Source organism: Ursus americanus, chromosome 36 (assembly GCF_024610735.1).
Source record: "Ursus americanus isolate L20-20 chromosome 36, mUrsAme1.1.p, whole genome shotgun sequence".
NCBI classification, from domain to species: Eukaryota; Metazoa; Chordata; class Mammalia; order Carnivora; family Ursidae; genus Ursus; species Ursus americanus.
In genome coordinates, this window is record NC_142162.1 from 20,724,275 (window position 1) to 20,750,060 (window position 25,786).

The window sequence follows — 25,786 nt, forward strand, 5'->3', positions numbered from 1 at the left end:
GTTGAGATCTACCCAGAGGACCTCAGCCTGCTCAAGTGTCATCCCACATGCAGAGCGCTACTAGCAAGCGGCATTCTCTGAAGTTCACCAGATTTCCAAACACAAGAGAGTCAGAACTCCTGCTGCAACTGAAACCCACCCAGATGTCTTCCTCATGCCCCCTTCCATTAACATCACCTCTGGATTTGGGGACTTAACGTTCAGGTGCCACATCCACCCACCACAGTGACAACCTAAAGATGACTACTGAAAAGTGAAGACGAGCTTCATCTTACAAAATGGCTGATAAATCATCACCAAGGGAATCGTTTTTATTCCATATCTACCTATAGATAATAGTGTCCAATTAATACATTTATCAGAGAATGGGGACTTGATATTAGAAACTGGTCTACGACAATCCCTTTGTACTAAGTTGATGAAAATAATCTTTTTTTTTTTTTTTTGGCCTCATAACTTAAGCATATCATTTTAGTTCTTTCTGCTTCTACTCCCCAGGTTTAAAGTGGTAAGAAAAACTAGTGCTCCTCCCCTCAGGGCATCTGGGTGGCTCAGTCAGTTGGGTACCTGACTTTGGCTCGAGTCATGATCCCAGGGTCCTGGGATGGAGCCCAGCATTGGCTCCACACTCAGTGGGGAGTCTGCTAAGCCTCTCCTTCTGTGCCTCCCCCTGCTCATGCTCTCTGTGTCTCTCTCTCAAATAAATAAATAAAATCTTTAAAAAATAACAACAACAGCTAGTGTTCTCCCCCTGGAAAACTATAAGAATGATACAAATAATGAGCATGGTATCTTTATAAAATTTAACAGAAATAAGTCAAGCTGTTGAAATAATAGAAAATAGAATAATAGAAAATAGAATCAAATAGAAATCTAGTTTCTATGTGAATTAATCTCTAAAAATAGGTTTTAAGAAATTCCAATAAATTTCTATTCCTCCAGTCTTTTCCTATACTCAAGGTGCATTTTATTATTGCTATCTTGCTTAAAAAAGTTATCAGTACATACATCTCTTTAGAACTTCAGTTACAAACCAGATTCTTTGCATATTTCTATTTTGTTGTAGTCTACCTCTTGGCCACAGTTGGGTAGTGGGTTGGGGAAAAGAAAGGAAATTGAAAGAAGAAAAGCAATGGGGAGGAGTTTTGTACAAGAATAAAGGGATACCCAGAATGAATTGATTTCCTTGTAAGAAATGTGTGTAAATAAATTGAAATGACACTGTTTCACAGAATTGAAAGTAAAACTTGATTTATTGAAAGAGAATAAGAGTATATGCGATACAGGACATTCTATAACATAAGCCTGTCACATAAGCATCTTAGTACCCTATATATTGTATTCATAAGAATGCACCAGAAAGGTACAACAACCAGGAGCAGCTCTTGAATGGTGAAGTGTCCTCCTTCTCTCATTTAAAATTTGGGCATAATCTTCGAGCATCATGGGACATTGTCAGAGTATTTGTGTGACCATATCTCTTAGGCTCTCCCTCTCTAACTGGTTAGAACCGATGTACTCGGTGTAACAGAGCTTATCTAAACCAAGTTCTCAACAGGAAAAGACATAAAAACCTTTTCTGATTGGAACCCCTGATTCCAGTTTGTACACAGCCTGCTTTATGCAGCTTGTCTGTTTTGAATGGTGGCGTCTCCCCTTAACTGCAAGGAAATAAGTAAGGTTCATACACAGGTTTAATTTGGCATCAAGCGTCCTCTCAGTCGTTATGCTTCTTGATCGCACGTCCTCCGTCTGCTGCTCGCTCCACAGTGGGGTCGTAGAACCGGGCTGTCACTTTCCTGGTTTCCCTCGTCAGCGTGTGCATCCCTGATGCACTGGTAATGTTATCCTTACCTTGCTGGGTAGATAAAAATACATTTTCTTCATAATATATTTTTGAAGAACATGTTGCAAAAGAGTCTCTGAATTTTCTTTTAGGTCATTACTTTTTTCCCTGAAAGAAATGCATGAAATAAAAGCCCCATCAAATGCCAATGTGCCTAGTGTTGCAAAGTTGATAAGATTTTACTCCTCTTGGTCTTTTTTTTTTTTTTTTTTTTTGCCATGGTTTAAGACTCACAACACAATACTAAATGACGACGGAGTCTCATCATCACAGTTTCGCTGGAAAAGCAGCAACAATTTCCTGAATTCTGGGTGTCAAATTGGTCAAATTCTATAAACTAAGAGGATCAGGAGCAAAATCCTTAAAAGCCTTTGTAAGGTCTCATTGGAGTTTCCCGAGATAGGAGGCAAGGTCCTTGTTCTTTCTTCACACTGGGATTCTTAATCACATGATTTTCCACTCAGCCAAAGATTCTTTCCATTTTCCTTCAAACTCCAACAACTGTTCTTCATTTTTTTTGAAATCTCACTCCCTTATATATTTACTCATTCACTCATTTACTCATTTACAAATACCACATTTCTCTCATAGATATGTATGGAGCGTCTCGTGCCAGATATATACAACTTTAAAGGGAAAAGGGTATGCTGGAGGAGAGCACCAGATACAGACTTAGAAGACCAGAATTCCCTGAGAAGCGGGTACCCATCTACCTGTCCATCCTCACATGGCTCATACCACTCCGTAGATCCGCCTAGAATGTGCAATAGGTCAATAATTTTAGTACCTTGGGTTATCTGACTGTGTAAAGAAACAGATTCCAAAAGCAGCACAACAGGTAAACATGTGGCCAGGATACCTGGGTTCAACTCTCAGTGTTGCCATTCTCTGCTGTAGGACCTCTGAAAAGATGTTGAGTCTATGACTCTGTCTCCGACTGTAGAATGAGAAGATAATAATGACGACCTTCTAAGTTCCCATTAAATGAGTCAGTAATTATAAAGTGCTTAGGATAGTGTCTGGTATGATTATTTGCTACAAATATTTATACATGTTTATATAAATGTACATTTATATAAAGTTTTTGTATTTGTTAAGTAAATTTCAAATGCAAATGACGTACGGTATGAAAATTGAATGGTACACATGCAAAATGCTTAGGTGCTCGCTAAGGTGAGCTATAAATAATGTCTCAACAGCCCCTTTCTGGGCAGCCCAGGCTCCTTCTGCAGGAATTCTTCCACACATCCCATGCTATGAGAGCCTGCCACCAATCATGACTGGTTTGACCACAGAGAAAGTACCTGACCAAAGGCAGATCATCCGACAGGAGTAACTAGACCGATCCAACAGTCTCTGGAATTTCCATTGAGGATGCAGAACAGAGTCAGTGAACTGTAGTAAAACCTAGGGTTAAAGTTCACACAGAGAAAGAGCAGGGCCTGGGAAAGTAGCTGAGTCATATTCACAGTACAACATGAGAAGAAATCCTTGGACCCCTGCTAATTACTCAGCTCCATAGATGAATCCCCAGTCACCCTCCTGCCTCTGAACTATGATCCAGTCACCCGGGCACCCATGCATGCTGTGGTTTCTCTTTGTGCCAAACTTCCCAGTGCCCTGCTGTTGGTTTCCTTGAGCTGTGACCAAAGAGGCAAGATTCCTCTCTTTCTTATTTCCACTGAAATCTTGACCATAGACCACTATAACCTATGGATATTTCTTGCAACTACAAGACTCTCCTCACTAACTCATAAGGAGCTACTGAGTAGAGAAAAAGTTCAAAAGGAAGATTTCAACCCTGTCTGGACATTAGAATCACCTGTAGTGACTTTTCAAGGCATAGCCTGGGCTTTACCATCCAGATACTAATTCAATAGTCTGGAGCAAAGCTTTGACATTAATATATTTCTGAATTTCCACAGAAGATTATTATGGACACCTCAGGCTGAGAATTATCAAAGGATAGTCAAAGAATGACATAGACCAGAGGCAGGAAAAAGGAGGCGGAAAAAAGATGGTGACCAGTGCTTAAGGATTTTATGTTCTCCTCACTAATAATGTAACCAATGGGCGCTTTCCCAGACCATTGTAATATAGGGTATAGGATAATCTTTCCAGAACATGTAATACTCTTTCAAAATCTTCATTGATTCTCTGTTGGGCACAAAATAAAGCCCAAAAAACCCTGAGCCCAGCGTCCATAGAGCACTCCTTCAAAGCACTTCCTTGTATATCTGTACCTTCCTGCGATAGCTACCTTTCGGCCACTTCCCGGACATTCTGTGTGCCATTTTACTTCCAAGTCTTTAATTCATGCTAGCCTCTCAGCCCTTCCCTATCTTTTCTATCTTGAAGTAATAATTGTAATAGCAATAACAACTTTCAGATCACCACAGTGCTTTCTTCAAATATTTTTACATTTCTTCCTCACAGCAGCAACCATGAAAAATAGCTATGCTCTTTACTTCAATTTTCTGATCCAGAGACTGGGGCTCACACAGGTTAAGTGACATATCAAGTACCTGGCATATACTAGAAAGCCAATAAAAACTGACCAGAAATAGGAAAATGAACCAAGTATTTTAACATCAAAGTACAAGATTTTTTTTCATTTGTTTCACTTCGTTTTATTTAACTATACCACCCTACTTCCCAAGGTTGACATCTCAGTTTTTCAGAAATCAGATCAAGCAACATGCCATCCAGTCTTCCATAATGCCCCTAATCATAGCAAATAGCTTATGAGGATTAATGATAGCTACCATGTTTGAATACGCAGTAATGCTCGGCATTATGATAAGTGCTTTAGACATGTTATAGGTGCTCCTTTACCAAGGAGGAGACTGAGATTTCACGAAGTAAAAGAACTTGCCTGGTTTTACCCAGCTAGTAAGTGGCAGAACTAAGCATTGCTTACAGAGCTCATGCACTTGACCCTTCCCTCTCCACCCAGCTAGCATAGTATTTTGTTTTGCCTGTTTTAAGGTTAATTATTAACATGCATTTCTCCTCTAAAACTCTTTACGTACTGCATGGTGCACTGGGTGTTATATGCAAGTAATGAATCATGGAACTTTACATCAAAAACTAGGGTTGTACTGTATGTTAACTAACATAATATAATAAAAAATATTATTATAAAAAAATAAAAATAAAATAATAAATAAATAAATAAAACTCTTTGCTTAGGAATCTTCTCAGCTCACACTCCACCACCACCATCATATAAACAGCCATGGTGCTTCAACCATTTAATAAATATCTAGAAAATATATTAATGTGAGCCTGCAAAGAATGAGACCAGAATCTTTGAGAATCAGATGCTCAGAAGCGATTCAATTTAATTCATTTGATCTCTAGTTACCTTTATTTTCACTACACTTCATCAAATTCATCTAGAACAACATAGCTCATGAAGGTTTTTTACCGATTAAGACTTCCTTCATGGTGCCTATGGCATGAGGGTCAAATGAGACAGGTTTGGGAATTCACCTAGGCAAGTATAAGACAGCTGACAAATTTGTATCGCACCCCCGCAACTTGCCCTGCTCCAACAAGACAGCAATGGAGACTGCCAAGGATCTGTTCCAGAAAGTTCTTCACCTCCAAATTTGGTTACTCTATCTCTCAGTACTGTATCTGTTTTCTGAAGCAGTGAAGTCTCCTGACCGCTTTATGCCTAGCGTAAGTAGGGTAAATAATATGAAAAGTGAATGGATTCAGGAATCCCAATTTTCCAGACTGCCACTGAGTGATACTCTCATCCCTCAGGAACATACCCCTGCCTACACTTCGGAAAGAAGCCACACCTGTTTCTGAATTCTTCGTCCTTCAGGTTTTCGTCACCCTGTGACTCACTGATAATAATCAACCTCTCTTTACCCATCTTATTTACATTATGATGACCTGGATCCTGTGATAATTTTCACCATTCCCAAACCTGCCTGGCTTACCGGTGGTTCTCACTGCAGTCCATTTAAGAATATCAGCAGTGGTTTAGCAATAGTGGCTCAGCTCACCCAAACAGCTTGTGACAGTCCTCGTACGGATCTTTATCTCTTTACATAAAACTCCATCAATGTTGCAGGCTCAGACACAGAATTTTACAACCATATGTTTCTGATATTTGAGTATCCCCCCTCCCTTAGGCTGTGTGAATGGAAGAGAGAGAGAACATCTTTATCGTTCTTTCACTGACAAAAGGTTCATTGACAACACCTAAAGTCACTGGAGAATGAGTCTTCCCAATGTCTTATTTTCAAGTATTGTTATCAATTCCATTTAAGTTTATCAAGATTGCAATACATGCCCACATTAGAGGGACACTCAATGAATCACTCTTGTCCAAGAAGACTCCAAGTTAACATTTGTCCATTGTTAATAGTAACATTTCAGCTGCCACTGTGAGAAAGCATTTAGAATGTGGCTCCCCTGCAGTCTTTTTCACTGTTGATAAAAATAAAAATGAAGCTTTTTTTTTTTTTAACTCCATGTACTAGCAGTACATGAGGCCAACTCTGATTTTCAGGACCGCCTCACTCCAGATACTTTGTATTATGTTTACTCTGATGATATCGGCTTCCATTTCTCAGTTTCTGCCTGTCACTAATTAGCGAATGCACAGTACACCTGCTACGTGCCAGGACCTCTGCCGAGCAGGTTCCACGTAGAGTCTCCTTCGGGATGAGGAGGGTAACTACTATGAAATTCATTTAGCAGGTGAAGAAATGGAGCCGAAAGAGATTTAGTCAGTTTCTCAGGGCACCCTGCGAGCAACTGTGCCTCTGGGATTTGAACTCAAGCGTGTCTCATTCCAAAGCCCAAGCTTTTAAGCCCATGAACCACTTACAAAGACATTGACTCAACAGCAATCCATAAAATGGGCATCCTGTTCCAGTCAGGGCTCAGAGGGCACTACTAACTGGTTTTTCTTTGTCCGTCATCCATGGAATAGTAACACCAACAACACTGGCCATTTAGCAATGGCTCTATGTGACCTCCTTGCTTCTCAGTCCTTCCGATGAAATTAGAAAGAACCAGAGACCAGTGACGTCCTCCTGTATTTAAATCGTATTGAAAGGGTTTTTCCAGAACCTATTCTCTCTAGCCATTAGTTCAGTCCCTCCTCTGCCTTCTTTCAAATTATTTTAGCCAGTATCCTGTGGCTATGCAGTAAAAACTGGCCAGGTTTTAGTGTCCTTAAAAATAAATTTCCATGTCAATTCTTTACCCTCTCTTTCCCCTACCCCACATAAAAACCTCCCAAATTCCTAATTCTCCTGGCCAGAGGAGTAGGGAATTGCATAACAATTTGCAATATATCTTTCCAAGTACCCTTTCAGGGGTCTCTGACATTATGTGGAGTGAGTACGTAAGAGCCAACTCGAGTCTCTGGAACTGTTCTCTGCCAGAGACTGACAGGTAATTTAAGATTTTAAAAAACTTTTGCCCTAGATAATACTTGAAAATCCAGCCTCATATAAAGACTCGCTTTCTCCCCCCCCAAATCTGTTCCGAGGCCTCAGTTCCTTGTTTCCCAGCGTACATATGCTATCATATATAATGTCCAAGGAAACGTATTGATTTAAAGATCAAGTCAGCAACGGAATTGGGCTCTTTGCAAGTTACCTTGGTTTAACTACTGAAAACCTTTGTAATTGCCTCTGAGACTTGAGTCACTGGAACTTTAATTCACTTGTGCTCTCACGTGGAGGAACTTAACTGCTCACTCTAGGCTTCTGCCCCTCCTAAGTACCTTCGGAAGGGAATGACAAACCAAGCAAACTGCCTATTTGTGGGCATAAGGGGCAACTCCAGTAAAGTCTCGGCCACGGCCTAACATTCTGGATATTATCCACCTGTAAGACTGGTTATTTGCCACAGCCGTCTTGGGAATCACACATCCTAGGACAGTCATGAATTTTAAAAAGTACCCATTGACTTCTGATCTGTTGGTTTTGAGAAGGTGAGTAAGCCAACAGTAGAGATGGTGACTCAAAGTGGAGCGGGCTTTAAGGGAAACCTGGAGGAGAGGTCAGAGCAGGGAAACCAGAAAGCAGAGCAGTGGCTTTTCCAAAAGGAGCTTGCAGTTTCCCCGTGGGGTGCACAGACTCTCCACGTTTTCCTATGAAAACCATGGAGATCACATACTTAATATTTGCACATACGTTCCTTTGAATGTTAAGGTCACTTTTCCAGAAAAGTCCAAAGCATTTCCTGGTTTAGAGATACACTGATGTGCTAGACAATTATATGGAGACTACCAGTAGGACTAATTTAGTGGATTCTCCACTGACCACTTTCTCAATCAACTGTACTTTGTACGCACATGACATAAATATGTGCATAAGATGTTACCGTTGTTCAAGGCCATGTGGTAATGAGCTTGTTAATGTTTTCCTATGTATGCGTGTATGCTTCCTGTCTAGACAGTTAAGTGAGTTATCTCTGTCAGTTCATCAGTAAGAAACAATATTGAGAATAATTTCCTTTTCCTATTATTTGCATTGAAAACTCAAAGTCATGATGTAAAAAGAAAAAAAGAAATATGAACCACTCCTGAACTTTTCTCACTACTATATATTTTTTCACAATTTTGGCCCCGTGAATTAATTATAGTTCTCCAGAGAAACAGAACCAACAGGATGTAAGTATATAGAAGGAGATTTATTATAAGGCATTGGCTCGTGCAATTTTGGAAACAGAAGTCTCAAGATCTGTAGTTAGAAGCCGAAGAGCAGGAGACAATGGTATAGTTGCAGCCGAGTTCAAAGGCCTGAGAGCCAAGAAAGCTGAGGGTATAAGATCTAGTCCGAAAGCCTACAGGCTCAAGACACAAGAAGAGCTGATTTTTCAGTTCTAGTGCGAAGGCAGAAAAAGACCAACGTCCCAACTCGGGCAGTCAGGCAGGAGGAGTTCTCTCTTACTTAGAGGAAGCCAGATCTCTTGCTCTATCCGGGCCTTCAACTGATTAGATGAGGCCCACCCATAACAGGGAGGATAATGTGCTTTACTCAGTCTACTGACTCAAACGTTAATCTCATCCAAAAACATCCCCACAGACACACCCAGAATAATGTTTGACCAAACACCTGGGTACGCCAGTCAAATCGAGACATAAAACTAACCATCACATCCCATACTGTATAAATTTTCTAGTTCAGTATTTGGGTCAGACTTAATTTCAATCTTTTAGACATCTTACTGAGATTACTAAGATAGTCAAAGATATTCATAAAGTTTGGTAGCAATATAAAATATTTCAGAGGTAAAAGTGTTTGAGTGATAATATACCATGAGGCAGACCAAACACATTTTTTCTCAAGCCATTCCTGTATCTTTCCCTATCGTGGGGGAAAGATTGCAGACTAAACAATACAGAAACGATCTTCTTGCTGGAAGCGTATTAACTAATCTTAACAAAGGTTTCAATAAAATATAATTATATTTTGGTCAGGTCAATATTTATAGTTTGGTCAGGTCATTATTTATAGTTTGGTCAGGTCAATAACTCTGAAAGATCTACATGGGTTCTCTGTATCCAGAAGGTGGCTCCTTCAAATTTACCCACAAACACTTTGGCCTCACAAGTTTAATGATAGAAAACAAAACTCTAAAGCCTCTGAAACTATCACGGACCCTCTTACGTAAAATTCCAAAATGGCAGAGCCCGTTTTCACAAGTTCCCTAATTCAGCAAGCAGAGTAGGGGCAGACGAACAAACTTTCAGAGCTTTTGTTTTCCAGAAATACAGAAATCTTGTAATTAATCTCAAGAACCATACAGTATTTACTAGTTTCATGCCTTAATGAAGGAAGACTCAATGTTTATCACATTAAAATGGGAGAGTGGGGTATAAAGGTGGGTGGAGGGGAGAAAAGCATGGCTCTTTTCTTAATGAATCTGGCCTTATGTTTCTTCCATTTTTTTATCAGCAATTTTATGCTCTGCAGGTAGTAAACAAAAATGGTAACAGTCAAACATGCATTTTGCATCATAACAAACCCGTTGGATCTGCAAACAGTTGTTTAAGGTGCTCCTTTTCCATCAGGAAAAACAATAGCATTTATTAGCAGCATTTCACTCCACTCACATGATTTGTGTGTTCTTCACTCTGAAAGTGTCAGCTGTCAAACGACATGATGGGGACTGACAGTTCAGAATTTTAAAAGTTCAGCTCCTTTCAAACGCACTAAATGAACAAGAGCTGCCTAATTTGGGCTGAAGAAAAAGCAACAAAAATCCCCTGTAAGTATGCAAGGTTTTATTCCACTTTTGCATGCTTAGTATGCACGGAGAATGTTAAATACTTTTCAGCTGGATACACTGTTAATTCTATGAGTGAGAAAGATTTCATTAGGTGAGCTTCAGGCAAGAGTGGGCTACAAATGGAATTCCCTTTTATTTTCTGAAATTCACAGTATATGACCCATATCCAATGATAAATGGTCTATAAACTCTCTTGCTGTATTTAATTGCATAAACTTCCATTATATTCTACTATTAACATGGGAACACTTTGACACAAGATATCAGAAGGGGAAAAAACTAGTGAAAAATTAAAACCTTCCCTCTTAACAAAACCGACAAAATCTTAGTATCCCTCAGAATCGCGTTCAACATGTAAGTACCGAGCACACAATTTTAAATATTTTTTCAACCAATTAGTTACTTTTAATTTTGGTAGCACAAAAATCTATTAATCACTATTTAATTATCTGGAGCCCTTGCCTGCCTAATTAGTGCTTTCTGTATTGCATCTTCAACTAAACTGGGGACCCTATCAACTCATTTATCTGATACGTATTTGGTGCACTGGTGAGTTAATTAATGAAAAAAGAAAAAAAACTCATTTAAATGGTTCATTCAAAAAAAAAGCTTATTAAACACTTTGAACATTAAATAAGCCGACTGATTTTATTGGGTTTTCACTGCCCTAAAAAGCCTTATATAAATGCAAAATCCCATGTGACATTTCTGGGTAAATGTACGCTGTAGAAGGAATCAGAAGCCCGGTGACCAGTTGAGTAACAATCCTTCTTAAGTACACTGCCTGAGGCTGCGGGCTTCTGAAATCTTTTACACAAAAATGGGGACAATGATTAGACATAAGATTTTATTTGGAATTTTCTGGTGTTAGTCAGGAACACTAAGCACGATTGTAAATGAAATTGCATTGTTATATTCTAGGTAATGTAGTGTAAAATGGTCTATACTATAGCTGTGCTTATAATACTGAAGAAAACAAAGAGTAATTTCCAGAACCCAGCCCATCCCTCCACTGCATTTCCATTTTGCTCTGTCTCGCCAAAGCACTGTGGGCTCGTCTTCCAGCATTCTAGTTCACACAGCAACACCGCCAAGAAAGCTTTCCTAAGCACCCCCAAATGAGGCGAAGTTCCCCTCTTGGATGTTGTGACAGCACCTGCTTTGCACTTCTGGTGAAGGGGCAGTGGGCTACAGGGGTAAAGAACACAGCTTTGGCTGCAGGAAGACCCGGCCGTGAGTCTAGATTCAGCAACTAGGTTGCTAGGATTCGATGAAATTTTCTAAGTAAAGCATCTAGTGCTGACACATCAGAAATGTATTCTAAGCACTAGTCATTTTTGAAGTTGCACTCTACCGCACTTAACTGTTCCGATGTTTCTCCTACTAGGAGATCCTACTTGTGGAAAGAGACACACGATCCATCTTTGCATTTCCAGAGCCTAGCACGGTGTCTGACAGACAGCGAGCGGCCATATATTCCTGCGTAAAGGACGGACGGAACGAAGAGTCTGCAGTCAAGGAATCTAAGGGATTTAAGTATAAAATAGGTAAACTGAAATCAAATTTCCCCTCCTTCTTACAGATGGCAGTAGGGATTCTGAAACACAAATCCGTACGTGTTAAGTGCTGATGACATAGCTCAACTTAAAAAAAAACAAAAAACGGCTATTTCACTATGATTAACACCAATATTGCTTTCTCTGGATCTCCAGTAGATTGTTAAATGGACACAGGTGTCTCATTCCTCATCTGAATATTCATTTCGTGATTCTCATCAGTTAAGAAATTGTCCCCGGGGGCCCCCGGGGGGGCGCTTGGGTGGTGCAGCCGGTTAAGCACCCGACTCTTGGTTTCAGCTCAGATCTGATCTCAGGGTCATGAGATTGAGCCCCTTGATGAGCCCGGTGCTGGGCTCTGCACTCAGCGAGGAGTCTGCTTGAGTTCCTCTGTCCCTCTCCCCCTGTCCATTCCCCCTCCACACACACTCTCTCTCTCAAACAAATAATCTTTAGAAAAAAAAAGTAAATTATGGGATATCAAAAATTGTCATGGCACAAAAATTTTCAGTAGTGAATTGACCATTTATAAGATTAGTTCCAACTCAAAGTCCCCTCTGCAGTTAATAGCACCTATTTTAATCCAGAGAATCAACATTGCGATCGGTTATAATCCTGTTGAGAATCTAATGTCTACAACTTCCTGTGCAAATAGAATGCAAATTTAAAAATTAAATTGAAATCTTCAAACTGCAGGATTCCATCAAGTCTATTAAGGTGATATTAGAGGGGTGCCTGGGTGGCTCAGTTGGTTAAGCATCTGCCTTTGGCTCAGATCATGATCCCAGGGTCCAGGGATTGAGTCCCACAAAGGGCTTCTTGCTCAGTGGGGAGTCTACTTCTCCCTCTGCCTGTAGATTCCTCTGCTTGTGCACTCACTCTCTCTCTCTGACAAATAAATAAATCTTTAAAAAATTTAAAAATTTTTTAAAAAATAAAGTGATATTAGAGACTTACTCAAGTCCCTGTCGATCTATCAAGGTCAGACAACTGAAAAAGGGAAAAATGAAAAAGATGAGATTCAAAGAAGAATAATTTGAAAATCAGGTGATTAGGAAAACCTGTTTGAAAATTAATAAAGCCATAGAATGTCTTTGCAAAATTGATCCTTTCTATCAGCATACTCTGAAAGTCATATGTGATGACTTTGATATTTTAAAATTATGTTGGAAAGATGATTCAAAAATCTAAGATTCCATTAATTCTTCACTACTTCTAAGAATTAGAGAACAGTTTTTATTGTAATGTAAATTGTATGCTAAAATATTTTTACTATTTTTCATTTTATCGTTCTAGATGGAGTCCCATTCAAAACTTCCCTTTTCCTGCTATTGTCTCTGAAATTTTGGTTTCAACTTTAGGTTGACTTACTCTAAGTGCTCTTCTCTGGTTCCAGTTACACACGGTTCGAGAGAAAGGATTGCTCTCTGACGTTGCCACCACCTAGCGCCCCGGCTGCCATGTTCCACCATCTTGTGATGACTTTCAAGGGCACCTAGGATGTTAACGTGGTACTCTTCAGTTCAAGTTCATGGGCAGTGCACTTTTTAAAGGGAAAAGCAAGGAGAGTGCTGCAGAGATCTTAATGAAACAACCCTCATCTCACGAAAAGTCTCTTGGCACGGTATAGTCCTCCTTTTGGGGAATCCCTTTCTTCCGATAAATAAGGTGAAAAGACCCAAACTTTACTACACTAGGAAATGGGTATTCAACCCCCAGGGCCTCCATAACCAAATCACATTTAGTGCTGGACACTGCAGTGCTCCAAAAAGTTGATGATGACCATGTGTTGCCGGGTATATTACATACAGTATTCCAGAATGTTTTTTAACTTTCTCCCATCTCTTTTTTTTTAAATTCCTGATATATCCATTGGTTAGTTAAGAAAAGGGAGGATTTAAAAACAATTTTAATCTAATTTTTTCTCTAATGTTGAAATCACTTAAAGGAGAAACACATAATATGAAACTCCTATACTTCATTATGTAATACTTCTAAAAACATATTAAACTTCAGTATTTTCAAAAATTATTCTACAGTCTATAAGTATGTTTCACCCGAGGATATTTACTCTATAGCATTGGCAATTTACGTACTACACATCCCCGGGTGTTCAAATACGAACAACATATTTTTTGTTTTTGTTTCCATTTTAGTGGTATGTTTAAAGAAAAATTCAGATCGATTCATCAGAATACTAAAGGTAATTTTTTTCTCAATCTCTCCGTCAAGTTAGTTCAGCTCTAATTCAGGCAAATACCTGACAGATATCAGAGTTCTATTTACTGATTATCTCTTCTTCCCTTTGGGATCATAAGATTTTAAGTGAAAAGAATCTAAAAGATTTATTGCTAATGGGATTCGACAAATGTTATCTTTGTTCAGAGTAAAAGTAATATATGATCCTGGCTTTGTGGGGCATCTTTAATGTTCTTTTTTTGAATATGTATAACTCATTTAGAGACCACGAATAGAGAGTAACTCATCATTTTTGCTGCCTGCCTTAAGATATCTGCATTTTGTCTGTTTGAAAATAATATAAACTTGTGATTTAATTGATGTCATAACTTCGATTCATCACCACACTCACCGTAAACAAAAAGGCTCTGGAGAATGAACAAAATGCTATTGTTCACCAGAAGAAAGGTCATAACATGTTATATTTACATTTCTGTCATGTCTTATTACTAAATCTGTATAAACCATCTTCCTTCATTATTTCTGAATGGGAGACTGATGATAAGTGCTATTTTCAAGATTTTTTTAATCCTTTTTATTTGTCTAGCTAATTTGTGTGCTGACGCCTTACAAGGATAACTCTGTGTTTTGCTTGTTAAGTTATTAGGGATTTTTAGCTCCTGAAAATCAAGGACAAGTCTAAATGTAGCCTTTGCGTGGGTCGACAGCTTGAGGCGAGGGAGGTCAGCTGCCTGGTGAAGCAGGGAGAAATCTGCGCCATCCTCCTCTGCTTTGTGTCATTGACATTGGGCTGGGAACAGAGAATGATCTGTTGTTAGGTTAAGCGGCAGGGAAGCTTAAGGCTTATCATTTTCACTCCTGATACAACCGAAGCAATGGGTGAGTAATGAGAGGAACACAGATAATCACAGTGATACAGGCCATGAATTGCATGCGGCTGGGCGATAGTGCAGGTTTTATCAGACTGTGATGGCCAGCGAGCTAATACCAACCATAAATATGCAGATTAGTCAAATCTTTATTACATCTGCAAATAGCTACCGGCGTGTTTTTCCTCTCCCACTTTATAATGTGGATGATTCTGACTCCGAGCCCTACCTTCCACCCAAAGAAATTTAAATTAAAAGCAACTGTATCACATGGTGATCTGAAAAGGAAAATGCACCCCGTGACACCTAACGATCACACCATGACGCCCCAACACCAACCAGCATTGCTTCTCTATTCCTGGAACACCTAGAAATTGATTCCTTCCCCAGCGCAAGCAAGTTCCGTCCAATTCTCACCCTTCTCCTTCCCTCCCTACCCATTCCAGGGAACTTAGCTCACCCAAGATTTCTCATTTGCTGGGGCTCTGTCCCTTGTTTAAACTAAAGAGAATACAGGATCAGTCCTCTTTTCTCCCACTATAAAGTCTCTTCAGAATCTAATTCAATGAGATTGTATTTGTTACAATGAATACAGATTGTTCAATGGGGCACATTTAAGAAACGCTGAAAAGAGTGCCGGGGTTCGCGGGGTGGGGGCCGGCTGTGTGGTGGGGGCAGTGACGTTTTCTACATCACCTCATGTTTGTGAAGGTCTAAAAGCACTGAAAAGGATTTGTTATGTTTGTGTAAAGGGCCTCCGTGCTCTGGGTCTCTAAGATGTTACACCGAGCTTTTTAACATACGAGTTTTCTCTTGATCTTGGGCCTGACATGACCAGAGAGCCCGGGTTCCGGTTCTCAGGGACTGACCCGTATTGTCACTCCAATCTGGCATCTCAGAGTCCGCAACCTAAACAGCGGGCTTTCTGCAACTAACGTGTTGCTTATTTTAATATATGAGACTGGAAAATCCTTTCTGCATATCCGATTCTTTCAGAGAGCCATTTTGTTTACTGAGTGTTTTCATTTACCAAAATGAGTGTTACGAAAAGATCTGAGATCTCCCGGGAGAACGAAGATCTTTAATCACATAATGTGACCTGAACAGTCAGTTATTAGAGTCTCTGAAAATATTAACAGCCCTGGAGAGAGTTGCAAACCACAGGGCTGCACATTCCAGTTATGAAATGTTATTCATAGTCTTGGACCCTGTTCTTTGGCTCCATCACTGCCCTACATTCTGTGATTGGAAAGTCCACACAACTCCATCTCACTGTTTGCTATGATACATAGACCAAAGGGCTTAAAGATATTTCCCCCTCCTAGAAAGAATGCAACACTGTGAGAATAGGCAGAGACACACACGTGTGTCCTGCGTGAATATACTGAACAGGCTAGATTTGATGGGACACGATCAAGAATTAGGTCTCCTTTTCTCTATTTTAAGAAATCCTCTCTTAGATGTTCTTTCCACTGTCTTGCAAAATATCTCAGAGTTCCCTGTGGCTTTTGTGGTCGCTTTGGAGTATTAGAACAGTATTATTTTCAGGTGTAAAAATATCCAATCTAATCTAAATCAAACCCGAACCATTTCAAAACTTTCTTTCCTGCCCCAACACACACCAAACCTTGCAACTTGAGTACCAGAAATGGGAAAATCCGAGTAGGGAGCAGCTCAAGGAGGGGGCTAAGGACAAAGGTTTTCTTCATCAGGGCTTATGCAATGTGGCTCTTTCTCTTCAGACTCTTTATCTCATGGACTACTTTGGGGGGGGGCTGTCTTTGGAGATCCCTAGACTGGGACCTGATTTCTGCCTTGTCACTGCATACGTAACACACGCTCGGACGAATAACTTCTGATTCTGCCTCCGCTTTTAACTTGATGGTATATTTCTGGGATGGCTGCCCCTGTGTCTTAGCCCGTTCAGGCTGCTCTGACAACGTAGCCGAGACCAGGTGGCTCGTAAACAACAGGAATTTCTCTCTCACAGTCCTGGATGCCGGGAAATACAAGTTCAGTGAATGTCCTTTTCTGGGTCCCAGTCTTATTGTAGCCTCACATGGTGGATAGGCTAAGGGAGCTTTCTGGGTCCTCTTTTATAAGAGGATTTTTTTTTAAGGCTCTGTCCTATAACCCAGTCACCTCCCAAAGGTCCCACCTCCTAAAGCTATCACATTGGGCATTAGGATTTCAACATATGAATTTGGGGGGAACATCAAGATTCAGACCATAGCACCCTGGCAGGCAGCACTCATGTGCAGGGTCCTTTCGAAATGGCTCTAGCCATCAACAATACAGCTATCCAGGTGGCCCACAGGAAAACTAAACTCCAATGTCTCTCAAACTCTAGAAGTTAAAGCCATCACAACACAGCTCTCTCTCCAGACTCTGCTCCAATTCAACAGCAGTCCTAGACCTGGAAGTTTCTAAAGATCACAAGATCCTAGGTGGAGACTGATAATGTCAGCCTTTCCTTCCGGCAGACACCTTCAGCGTTTGTGTATCATTCATTTGGAGCTGTCTTACGTGGTTGGGTGAAACTGGGAACATTGCAAGCTTTCTTTTACTATAAATAACCAATTAAAAGATGGACAAGAGGGGCGCCTGGGTGGCACAGCGGTTAAAGCGTCTGCCTTCGGCTCAGGGCGTGATCCCGGCATTACGGGATCGAGCCCCACGTCAGGCTCCTCCACTATGAGCCTGCTTCTTCCTCTCCCACTCCCCCTGCTTGTGTTCCCTCTCTCGCTGGCTGTCTCTATCTCTGTCAAATAAATAAAAATAAAACCTTTAAAAAAAAAAAAAAAGATGGACAAGAGATCTGAACAAACAGTTCTCCAAAGAAGATACACATATGGCTGATAGGCACATCTAAAGATGCTCAACATCATTAGCCATCTTGGAAACACAAATCAAAACCACAATGAGATACCACTTCCTACCTACTAGCGTGGCTATCAACAAGAGGACAGATAATAACTAGTGTTGGCAAGGGTACGGAAGAACTGAAACCCTCACTCCCTGCTGGGGGGAGTGGAAAATGGTTCAGCCACTTTGGAAAACAGTCTGGCATATCCTCAAAAGGTTAAGCATAGAGTTACCTTCCTAACCAGCAATTCCATTCCTAGGTATATACCCCAGAGAAATGAAAACATATGTGCACACACACACACACACACACACAAACGTGTATATAAGTGTTTATGGCAGCATTAGTCATAATAGCCAAAAGTAATTCCAACTTAAATACCCATCAACTAATAAATGGATAAGTAAAATGTATCTATACAATGGAATGGTATTAGGCAATAAAAAGAAATGTGGTACTGCTACCTGCTCCGACATGGATGAAACTTAAAACGCTATGCTAAGTGAAATAAACTACTTGTAAAACACCAAAAACTGTATGATTCTGTTCATATGAAATGTCCAGGAGAGGCAAACCAATAGAGGCAGGAAGTAGGTTCGTGGTTGCCTAGGATTAGGGGGTCGGGAAGGGCAGGTGAGGATCAAGGGGTGATAGGTAGGGGCTGACGAGTTTCGTTTGGCGGTAATGAAAATGGTTTTAAATGTATTCTTGTGAGGTCTTCACAATTCTGAACATATAAAAAGCCATTGAATTGTACATTTACACTGGTGAATTGTATGTTCTATGAATCGTAGCACAAGCATAGAGCTTTGTTAAAAAGTATATCCTCACCTTCTTCCTTCAAACTCTGTAGAATTCTCAAAAGCAAACAACAGAAAACAAACAAACAAACAAAAACAAAACAAAAAACCTCTGGAGAATTCTCTTCTACAGACTAGAAGAGAAAGGTTGGTCCCGCACAGAGGAGTCTAGCCTCTTTCCTTAGAATGGGCAGCCTCATCACTGATACCCTCGTCTTTTGGGTCCCACCCAAGACTCCAAGACAGAAAGAAAATCCCATTTAACAATATGTTAAATTAGTAAGAATGTAAAACGTTACCCATAGCATTTCATTTGTCTTTTCTTCATGCACCACTTTAAGAATAATGATTAAACTTATCAACTTTGCAGAATGGCACATATATTTTATCGGCTGCATTATCTTCCCAAGGGATTCCGTGTCCTAAAGCTCTGCTGGTTATATATTTCACTTAAAGGATTAAGGCCTAATCTTATAATAAACTCAATAAACATTTGGTGCCTGTGCAACTGACTATTCTAAGAATACAGTTTACTATTTAATGAATTCCTGTACTCTAATCCTTAAACAACCCTATAAGGTAAGTGTTGTTGAATAATCATCTTACAGATAAGGAAACTGAAGTTGCGAATGCTTAAGCGATTTATGCACAATAAATCAGTTAATGCACGGCTGAGCCAGGAGTCCAGGCTACAGCCTCTGTGCTTACCACACGCAACACCTGAGTCTCTTTTTCTCTTTTTGGCGATCTCTGATGATAGAAATGTTCACATCATTTTAAAACAAAATGCCTAGTTGCTGCTTCTAAGGGGGAGACCTGAACTCACACAAGATGCAGTATAAGTTTGAAAAAACTTGGCCACTTGCCATAAGTAATTTATTTTTATGTTTTAGAAACTACAGAACAGTGGTCATGAGTCAGCCTCTGTCTATGTCTGAGTGGGGTCTGTACTAGACACAGATGTCTCTTGAATTCTATTTTGAAAATGCATTTTCTACAAAAACGATGGAGAAGGTGACAGAGATTAACATTAGGATAAGAACTGAGACTGGTTTCTGAGAAGATGAATAAAACCATCTGAGAAACAGCAATAGCCAGTGGACAGAACCATCTCCGCACTCATCCTATGGTACTTTGTCATCTCAGTATCACCTTCTAGAAAGATGAATCCACATGCAAGGCGATGTCAATGTGGCTTCAAAGAAATTTATAATATGCTTCCTTTCTAAATATAATTATTGATGCAAAAGGAAAATCATAACTGCTATTTTTGACAAGCCACTTAACCCTCTGCCTGTGTCCTCATTTGTAATGTGCAGTGTTCTGGCTACGTTTCGAGTCACATGTAAAGGGACAAACATTTCACAGATGCCAGAACTGGAGTCGGAAATATTTTTTCCTTTGCATGCGCTGCCTTCCCTTCGTAGCCGCCACCCTCCCATTCTGTTTCCCCCATTTTGTCAGTCATACTTCCTTGACAACGTGTTTAATTATCTCATTTATTTTACTTTAGACCTCATTGTAGTTGGTGCCTCCCTGCTGGATTTGAGGAAAAGTGTAGGGGTGGGTGGAGAACACAAACAAGACTTAAGAAGATACTTTGGGTGCCTGGTGGCTCAGTTTGCTAAGCATCTGCCTTCAGCCCAGGTCATGATCCCAGGTTCGTAGGATCAAGCCCTGCGCAGGGGTTCCTGCTCAGCCGTGGGGAGCCTGCTTCTCTCTCTCCCTCTCTCCCTCCCCACCCCCTGCTTGTGCTCGCTCTCTCTCTCTCTAATAAAATAAAGAAAATCTTAAAAGAAAAACCAAATATGTAAGAAGATACTTCAGCACCTCCATATACACGTGGTGAGCGGTCCTCCTGCAGATTACTAACCCAACCAACCTCATCTTGACTCTCCTTCACTTCCGCTATAGAGAGAAGTAATTTCAAAGCTCGCCCTCCGAGTCTAGGTATTCCTTCCACTTAGTGCTCAGAGTGGTCTACACAGTGGCTGATCTCCTGCCCCTGACATCAGAATGCGTGTTTTAGAAACTATAAGTACTATCTGCAAAGCTATTCTTGTTATGGCTTTTGTCACATCAGATAGACTTGGCTGGGAGAACCTGGTTCATGATCCAAGGCAGAAGAGACTTGCTTGTGTCACTATGGATGGACCGGACAGCTAAGAATAATGCGTCGGTAGCCATTTCTTCAGCGAGACCTACAGTAACTTCGGAACCTTACAATGCATTATCAAATCGGGTTTTTCTGCCCTTAAATTCGGTGAAAAGATATTAAATATCATTAATTCATTAAAGAAATGCCTCGTGGAGTTTATGAATGCTCATGAATATTTCATAAAGTGATTAAAATTGTTAATCCTGCTCCCAATTAATTTTAAGTAATTCTTAGAACACACATGTAAATAATAGGTAATTATAATGTTTTATTATGTGTCATTTATATAACTTAGGCCATTAAAATTGCATTTCTGACGGGATACATTTCTTAGGGCCCTATGTCATTTTTTGAAAGCAATAATTCATTTTTACTTTGAGCCTGTATTAATTTTGAGGGGACTTGGGGGGGGAGAATATTGAGGGACCTTAAGAGAAGAAAAATAGGTTCAAAGAATGCAAACACTGGCTCATCTATGAAGTATCATTACCAGAGTTGTAAGTTTTTCTCCTCCACCGACGTGCTCAGGGGGTATTCAGCACATCTACTCTAATTGAGAAAGCTATTATCTGTGGAATTAGGCACAAAGCTAATTCTACCCCTTTGTTCCTTTCTTTCTTTCCTCATGCTTTAGTTTCTCGCTATGCTTGGCTACTACATGGGAAGAAAAAGGAACTTAGATCTGGAGGCAATTTATAATAACGGCAAGTTCATAGAGTCAAAACGAACTAGGTAGAAGGGACCATGACTTCCTAGCTAGATGGTCTTGGGCAAATGACTTGACTTCTCCGGGTTTCCCTTCCTTTACCTGAAATGTTTTGAAGATAATACCTTCTCTACTTACCTTGTAAGTTTTGTTTTGTTTTGGTTTTTTTTTTTTTTTGGTTAAAACATATTTGTTTTGTTTTTTAGTTAAAACACATATTAAAGTCATTTTGTAAAATACTCTGCTAATTACCCCAACTGACTAAATAGGTCCTTTTGAGCAAGTTCCTTCACCATTTTCATTTCTCTGGGCCTCAGTCTCCTCATGTCAAATGAGGGTCTTGAAACACCCTCATTTGAAACAGATTCGTTTTCCTAGTGGTCCATTTACATATTGCTGACTTTTTCTTTAACTTTCAATTTGTGGATAATTTCTTGCAAGTTCAGGTGGTTCAGGACTTGGAGGGAGATGAGATATGGGCAAAAGGTGGTCCAAATGTCATGGCGAGCCCTGTGGCCCTCGTGTCTCACAGCATCTGGTAGGGATTTGCATACTTGGACATCCCTCCGAACACATTTTGAGCTCTCACTCTGTAGCCACAGGGCTCCCATCCCAAGTACCCATCACTTCCAAAGAAATGCTTTCGTCAGTGGCTTGACTTACTCTGGGGCGGATTATTTCCACCAGAAGTAGCCAACTGACGTTCTGTTTTGCCTTTGCCTGTTGTGTTCTGTGAGAGCTAATTCCAGTCTTTGACATAGGAGGCATATTTATGATATTTGGCTTCTTTGTTCACCAGATTTTTCCTTTCTGTGTTTATGAGAGTTAGCATAAAGTATTAGAGTTCTGTCCTACTGGGTTCCTTTTGTTTAAAAGCATTCGTGTCCTTTGCCCTTACTTTGGTCCTTATGAGGAGTTCGATGTGTAGAGGCGCAGCTCCAGGGCTGCTTGACTGCTTTTATGTCCTTTTGTAAAAGGTTTCCAAATCAAGAGAAGCATGTATTTGTTATTTCTGGGTCCATTAAATGCCCAAGTAATTAACATTGGCCATTTTGCCACTACCAAAGCATGGAAACCGCAATGTTTTTGTGATGTATGGTCATTTCGACATCAGCTTACAGTTGCATAAGCCCAGCTAATCACCTGAATGGTAATACATTAAGACAAGCACCAGATTAGATGGCCAGGCATCCAATGACTCTTAGACTGTTTGGAGATGCACGGGCTCCAGCCAACCATTGATGTGCTATTTTAAAGTTTTTGAAGTTGGCAAAGAGAAACTCTTAAAACGCGGATAGTAGTGGTAAGGGTCTGAAAAAGTGTCTAACTATACCCGGCGTTAACATAAACACAAAAGAAAGTTACATTGTAGACAGATGCATAACATAATCAGAAATCAGGATCTGACATTGCATATTCTTCATTTGCAAATGCATTCCTTTCTAAAAAGCTGCAATTAATTACAAACGAGTTTTGATGCCGTTTTTGCTTTCCTTAAATATGGAGTGAATTCACCCCATAAACTAATGAACCAAAGTGGAGCCAAATAGAGACCAGCTGGCTGGATGGCTCAGTAATTTTATCCACATGATTGACTTTACGATCCTTTCACTGAAGTAACTAGTCTTTATTCTTGCAATCGGCACCAATGACAATTTGGGAGGGGTGGGGAATTATTAAAATCTGGAGAGAGAAGCGGTTTGTTTGATGTGGAACAACACGTTCGACCACACACTTCTTCGGTATTCGAGGTGCCGAATTCCGGCCGCCTCTAGCTTCCAAAGAAATACACTGATTCGTTGCCACAGAGACGTAATAAGCAACCGATGCCCAAATAATCATTGCAGATATTCCATTAAGAGCATCTAACTGTGCGGCTCTTAGCCATACAAATTGTTTTTTGACAGCTTGTAACCTTTTCAAATAGTTTCCTTTGGGCATTACACCACACTCAGATCTAATGTTAACTTTTGCTTAGTCTATAATTTATGAGTTTCTTTGGCGATGCATAATATATCTGAGGTGAAAGGATACATTCAAATAAAAGCTAAGAACAAAAATCCATTGCTGTTTTAACCCATGAAAACGTTGCTCCCCAGGAGATAACTACAAGAGGACAGAATAAAAAGAGGGGAGGGAAGGACCGAAATGATCCAGAATTCCCATAGAACTTGTTTTAAAACAAGCAAGTTTAATCCATTTAAACAGGACCATAGCTGGACAGAAATGAAGCATATCACCGGTGCGTGTACGAAAGTCTACTTTGTACAGAAGTTTGTCTTAAGATCCATGCAATTCCACAACATAAAAATTAAAAATTATAAAATGGCTTAGTGACGTTGTCAGTGAAGAGCTGAAATATACAACACTCCTTTATCAGAGAACATTCCCAGGTTTACAATTTCCAGATACTGGAATGTATCCACTCAAGGAGGAGGAAAAGCATCATTCCAAACTCTGGTCAAAAAGTGGATTCCACTTAAAAATCATAGATCACAAGCTGCTGGAGCTAAAGAGAACTTTAGAAACCATCTGGTCAGGCTCAAAACGGAGCCTCACGCCTTCATTCTTGACTCTTCCCTTTCCTGGCTCCCAACACCCAGACTATCATCAAGTCCAGCCAGCTCTACCACAGGAATCACAGTCTTCCCGCTGCTGCCCCCTCAGCTCTCCAGCACCATCACCTCCCCCTTGGGCTACTGCCAAACACCCCTGATTTGGGGGTCAGCAAACACCTGCTCACCATTCCACTTGCTGCCTCTTTTTGAATGTCCTATAAGCTAAGAACCATTTTTACATTTTTAAATGACTGTTAAAAAAAAATCAAAAGAATAATATTGCATGACATGTCAAATTACATGAAATTCAAATTCCAGTGTCCATCAATAAAGTTTTATTGGAACACCGCCATGCTCATTCTTTCATGTATCGCCTATGGCTGCTTTTGTTTTACAATCGCGGAATTGTGTACGACAAGGACCATATGGCCCACAAAGCCTAAAATATTTACTATCTGGCCCCTTTTAACTGAACTTTGACAGAACAAGTTTGCTGACCTCCATGTAATCAGTTCCCAATACCTATACTTTCTCTACCACAGTCAGTTCTTCACACAGCAACCAGTGGTCCTTTTAAAGCAAACCAAATCCTGTCATTCCCCACTTGAAACCCTCCAATCCTGACCTGTCCAATATGGCAGCCACTAGCCGCATGTGTTTACCGAGCACTTGGCGTCTGCTGCAACTGAAGAACTGAATGTTAAATTTTATTTAATTTTGATTATCCTAAATTTGAAGACTGATTCTGGATTTAATTATTGGAAAGCATTTAAGTATGTTTGAAACAAGTCGGGTATGTGCATCTACCATCTCAAATGTAAATTTTATGAAATCTTAATGTAAATCAATTATTTCCAATGAAAATTTGGCATCCAGACTGAAATGTGCTATAAATGTAAAATACACACTGACTTGAAAGTCTTAATTCAAAAAGAGAGTGTAAAACATCTCAATAGTTTTAATTGTGACTACATGTTGAAATGATAATATTTTTATATATTTTAAGTAACACTTCTTCAATCTAATTTATCTATCTCTTTTACTTGTTTAACGTGGCTACTAAATGTTTTAAAATTTCATATGTGGCTCATGTTATATTTCCACTGGACGATGCTGCTTCAGTGGGTTTACGTGATGGTGAGAATAAATTCAAACCGCTCAGTGTCAGCGAAGTCTTCGTTGGCCCCCGCCCACCCCTTTAATCACATCTCTTGTCAGTCTCCTCTCCATCTCCTCACCCTGGCGTTCTGCCAGGCCCTCAAAGACACTCACCTAATTGTTGCCTTCTAGTCTTTTTTTGTACCAACTGTGCCTTCTCCCTGGGAACTGCTGCCCTATGGCATGACTCATTGTCATCGTTCAAGTACAGCTTAAATGCCCGTCTCCCCAAAGAGACCTCCCCTAGTCCACCTCTAGCCACTTTCTGCCATCCCACCCAGTGTTCTTCTCTCCACAGCTGTTATCAGTATCTGGAATTTTCTTCTGTATTAATTTATGGGTCTGTCGACTGTCTCCATTCCCTGCATATCCCCACCCCAACACACCAAGAGCAAGAATCTTGTCAGTGTTGTTCACTGACCTATCCCCAGCACTTAAAACAATGCCGAATGCTCAGTAAATAGTTCAATGAATGACCCTTCATTTTACAGATGAAAAACTGAGATGTGCAGCAGTCGAAAGACTTACTGACAGAGCAGAATAGAAAATGGGTCTCCTCCTTCCAGCACAGTGATTTTTTTTTAATTGAAGTCTAACTGACATACGTGACATTAATTTCAGGTGGACGACATCGTGATTCAATGGTTCTACACATTGTGCTATGCTCACCATGATAAGTGTATCACCGTCGGATACCACACAACAAGATTACGATATTATTGACTCTATGCCCTTTGCTGTGCTTTTCGTCCGCGTGACTTATTTGTTTTATAACTGGAAGTCTATAGCTCTAAATCCT

At 40.1% G+C, this 25,786-nt stretch overlaps 1 long non-coding RNA gene across 4 annotated transcripts in view; it reads right to left on the reverse strand.

Annotated features, from left to right (window-relative positions):
• Positions 1 to 1,235: 1,235 nt before the first annotated feature.
• Positions 1,236 to 25,786, reverse strand: part of LOC123804054 (uncharacterized) — an 86,981-nt gene continuing 62,430 nt past the window's right edge. For 3 of the 4 annotated variants that reach the window (XR_015723201.1, XR_015723202.1, XR_015723203.1), the window contains exon 4: positions 1,236 to 13,168. This is a non-coding gene — a long non-coding RNA (uncharacterized LOC123804054). The remainder of the gene's footprint in view (positions 13,169 to 25,786) is intronic. The other variant, XR_015723204.1, reaches the window with a different exon arrangement.